The following is a 5,079-nucleotide window of genomic DNA, read 5'->3' on the forward strand; positions in this document are numbered from 1 at the left end:
GTGAGAGTAAAAACAAACACCCATTAGGCAAAACCTGACACGACAGGAGTTAAGGAAAGGTTTAACTTTCCTGCACAAGGAAAATATGTGCCATTCACTGCATCCCCCACAACAAGGATATAGGCAACTTCTGCCCAGCTGCACCCAAATTCCACAGGTATTTAAGATGTGCCAAGCCAGATTTCCATCCTGGTGCACACAGGACACTGCTCAGCCACCATGTTGTCCCAGGAGATCACTGGGAGGCAGCAGGGTAAGTGCAGATGTACTTCTGGTGCTCAAAACTCTGCATTTCCCAGTTTAACCAGTCTCTCAGCAGAAGTGTCTGCTGGCAAGGCATGATGCTGGCGTGGGAAGGGATGCTTTCCATCCCTGTGGATACACTCAGCAGGGATATACAGCTAGCACAATACACTCATCATCTTAAAAGCCACCCAAAAGTGACATACAGGGGTAATCCAGGACTTTCCAGACAGGGATTTGGACCAGGGACTCTTAGAGAAGAGTGTGTCACTTGGTTGTGGCTCTGAGGGGACAGCACAACAGCAGGATTTAACCCCAAATCCTTCTTGCAGGGCTTGGAAAGCCACACCACAGTGCAGGGCAAAGCACACAGGGCTGGACACTGGGGTGGGAGCAGGAAGGTGCCAAAACTCAGAGTCATTTTTCTAAAGTGCATCGATCTACAAAAGGAAATGAAGTTGCCAACAACCATCATCTGCTCCCTGATGCAGGGACTGTGTTTCTCCCTGCTCTCCGTGCTGGTTGGACAGACAGTGCTTTTAGCTGACTTCCTAATAGCTGATATAATTACAGCCCCTGGCAGTGATTAATAATCAGCTATTAGTGTGATCATATGTTTGCCATGACCATCAGAAGCTAATGAATCCAGCAACAAAGCTCAGGTTACCAGGAGCAAGGAAGAAACTTGTGGGTTTGTCTGCTGGCAATAAATTAACTGGATATATGGAACCACACCAGAGAAACTCCAGGGCTAGTAACCAGATCTCTCACCCAGCTTTTTTAAGCCTTAGCAAGATGACTCTGCAATTTAATTTCTGCCTCAGACAGATCCAAAGCCATTTGACAGAACTGTACTAAGGAAGTTCCAGAACTTTCCCCAAAAAGAACCCATAAAGATAGAAAGATAAAATAGGAAAGAATTAAGTATCTAATTTTTGTCCCAAAAATGGTGGGCCCTAATTATTTAGACATATGGTTGCTTTCCTCCCAGCACTCAAAGAATCATATTGATTATATCCTGGTCTCATCTGGCTAATGCTTGATATTATTTACAGGTCTATTTAGCACTGAAATACTAAAATGTAGTGTCAACCTGGTGTAGGGGTCACAAAAGCAACTTGGGCACAAACATGAGTGTAAAATGACACACAAATGTGCTGCTCTGCTGTGTCTGTGTGTGTGCACATACACAAAAATCACCTCTCTGCCTCAAACACACACCTGGGACTGGGTACAGCAGTTTTCCCAGTGCACTGCCCTGTCTGCTGGCAGGAAAACATGGATGGCAGGAGCAGTTCCCACCCCCTTCCCCACCGGAGATCCCCTCCCAGCCGTGCTCCCTCACTACACATCCACAGACATCAACATCTTTGCTTCCCAACTGCTCATCCAGAGCAAACCACTCTCCAATCTGCTGTGCTGCATTTAGATGAGGCTGTCTCCTTACTCTGCCTCCTTCCCTCTCTTCCTCCCACTGTTTTTTTGGAGAAGAGCAGTTCGTGTCTCCCCCAGTCTCCCTGGGAAGCCACACTTAGTCCTTTCTTGCCTCTGGACAAGAATTTCCTGGGACACCATCCAGAGAGGACTCTGTTTGACAGCTAGTGAGCTCACATAACCTGTCAGAGGTTTATCTGCTGGCTCCATGGACAGCACCCGACACAGAGAAGACCTTCCACTTTTCCTGGGAATACTGCATTTAGCAGGGGTGCAGCCCTGGCACCGCAGCAGCGGCCGTGATTCAGCAAAGGCTGTCAGTGCTTCCCGCTGTCCTGCCAGTGCCAGGGCTTTCCAGCACAAAGGAATGGCTGGCTGTTGTGCAGGGAAGCAGGTGATCCTGTCATCTGTCTGTGCTGCTCCTGGCCAGCCCCTGCTCCCACTGTGCTCCACGCAGGATTCAGCTGCCTCCGAGCCGGGGTGGGCTCGGGAGGATGCAGCCATTAATTTTGCAGAGGCAGGAGAGAAAGAGCTGCCTTTCTGCTACAAGGCCCTTTCTGCTACGAGGCAAAAAACATGACTGTGAGACACAAAGATCCATCAAAAAACCACTCAGTGGGACGCTGAGAGCACCTCAAACCCGGCTGCAGCTCATGGAATGCCCCGGGTGCTCTTTCATTGGGACACAGGGATTTTGGGGGATGATGTCTGGGCTTGTGGGAGATGATGTCTCTGGGAGAGCAGGAGCATCTCCCAGCAGATGAAGCACAATGTCCTGCAGCAGAGGAGCAGAGTCCCCTCTGTGCCTGACCCACTGTGAGCAGCACCAGCAGTGGGGAATCAACCACCTCAAACTGGCCAAGGGGCAGGGAGGGAGAGAGGGGTATTGCCAAGGGCATGGAGTGATGGGACAAGGGGGAATGGCCTCACACTGACAAAGAGTAGGTTTAGATTGGATATTAGAAAGAAATTCCTCCCTGTGAGGGTGGGGAGGCCCTGGCACAGGTTGCCCAGAGAAGCTGTGGCTGTCCCTGGATCCCTGGAAGTGTCCAAGGCCAGGTTGGACGGGGCTTGGAGCAACCTGGGCTGGTGGAAGGTGTCCCTGCCCATGGCAGGGGGTGGGAATGGATGATCTTTAAGGTCCCTCCCAACCCAAACCATTTCATGATTCTGTGATCCTGCTCTCACATGGTTCCCTCAGCATCTTTTAGCTGCAGAAATGTCCACTCAACAGATGCCTTTCTCCCAAGGCATTGGGAAGCATTCCCTACAGCCTGCCCTCTGAGGCCTGGCAGGGCTGAGATTTAAACCCATTACAACAGGGCTGATGAAATTTCATCAGCACCAGATAAGCAAATAAATAACATTAAGCAGACAAAGCGATCCAGTGGGTAAGTAGGAGTGAGCCACCACCATTATCTCTAAGCTGCAAAGCTCTCCCAGCAGGATTTCAAACACACAGGCCATGGAATCATACCCATTCACCAGGAATGTCATCTGTAAGGACACTTTACACCTCTCCAGTGGATGCTGAACTCCTTTCTCTCCCTTTTTCTTCTTCATCCATTGTACATGTCAGCTAAAAGCATCTCTCACTCCAAACTCCATGGATGATGTGCCTGATTTTGGGACAGATCTGGACTGTTCAAACCAAGAAGCAAAACTGAATTGCCTTTATCCACCCCCCTTCTGGGTCTAGAGGGAAAGTCTCAGCTCTGCTTTGGCTTTTCACTCAGGTAATAAATTCAATGACCAAAGAGAATTTAAACCTTATTAGAACTGCATATTCTAGATTTGAATTCTTAAAAAGAGATGGTCTGAAAATTCTGAAAGAAGCCCATAAGGATAATCCTTTTTGGTTTTCCTTCTGAGTGGGGGAAGGGGAAATCCCTCTTAGGGAAAAACACAACATCAAGGGGGGGAAAAAATATTCTAAAATATTCTTAAAAGTGCAAAACCAGCCCCGCCCTGAAGCAATGGTTCAGTGATGCATAATTAGAGCACGGAGAGCTGCACAGAGATAAACCTGAGCAGCACCCTCTGCACGGCAGATAAAACACAAACCCTTGGAAGAACCTTATCCATTCCCAGCAGGACTATTCTCCTTAACCAGGGACACTATCTAAAAAGCAACAGCCTATCCCACAGTTAACAGCTCCTCCAAACCTCTGTTTTCCAGACCCACAGCCTGCCTTTCAGGAGGAGAGGCTCTGGAGGAGTCCTCTGGAATGGTACAACCAGGCACTCGGGAGGCAAAGTTTTGCTTGCCAGGAGCAGGAGGAATTTCAGCCCACCAGTACCACTGGTGTTTGCTCTGTGTGCAATCCCAGGCCCTGAGCATCAAAGCCAGCCTGTCCAGGAGCTGAGTTCAGCTGGTGAGAGCCCGGGCAGCTCCTGCCCCCCAAGGCAGTCGCTGTGCCATGCGTTGGTGTGACAGTGAGGCACGGGCTGGCACAGGGAGAATTCCACTGCCAGGCTTGGAGCTGCTTTCCCAGCTGGCATCCAAGCCTCCAGCTGGTTTGAGAGTAGAACGTTGCCATCCCTACCCTCAGATCAGTGGGACCTGGAGAGGAGTAGACACTCCAATGTGCTCGGGGTGGGCTGGAGGTGTGTGTGGATCCACAGGCAGAGCAGAAGGGAGCTTGTGGCACCAGGTGACCCTGGATGAGTTTCTCCACAATGCTAAGCTCCACATGGAGCAACCAGGAGCAACATTCAAGCATTTGAATAACATGTCACAGCTGAACCAGGCCCCAGAACAGTCACAGAATCATAAAATGGCCTGGGCTGGAAGGGACCTTCAAGATCATCCAGCTCCAACACCCCTGCTGTGGACAGGGACACCTTCCACTAGAACAGGTGGCTCAGAGCTCCACCTAACCTGGCCTTGAACACTTCCAGGCATCACAGGATGATCTGAGTTGGAAGGGACCCTAGATATCATCTCATTCCAACCCCCTGCCACAGGCAGGGACACCTTCCACCAGCCCAGGTTGCTCCAAGCCCCGTCCAACCTGGCCTTGAACAATTCCAGGGCTGGGGCAGCCACAGCTTCTCTGGGCAACCTGTGCCAGGGCCTCCCCGCCCTCATAGGGAAGAATTTCTTCCCAATATCCAATTTAAACCTACTCTTTGTCAGTGTGAAGCCATTCCCCCTTGTCCTGTCACTCCAGGCCTTTGTAAATAGTCTCTCTCCATCTTTCCTGTCAGCTCCCTTCAGGTACTGCAAGGCCACAGTTAGGTCACCCCAAAAACTTCCCTTTGGGAGCATCCCTTTGTTGTACACAGCCCCATGCCCAGCCTTCAGCAGCAATTCCAGCTCAGCTTCCAAAGAGGCACCTGGACATCTTTCCAGAGCACAGTCAGGACACATCCCAGCAGCACAACAGCACAGCAGAGCCC

Source organism: Manacus vitellinus, unplaced genomic scaffold (genome assembly GCF_001715985.3).
Source record: "Manacus vitellinus isolate BGI_N305 unplaced genomic scaffold, ASM171598v3 scaffold_72_pilon, whole genome shotgun sequence".
Lineage (NCBI taxonomy): Eukaryota > Metazoa > Chordata > Aves > Passeriformes > Pipridae > Manacus > Manacus vitellinus.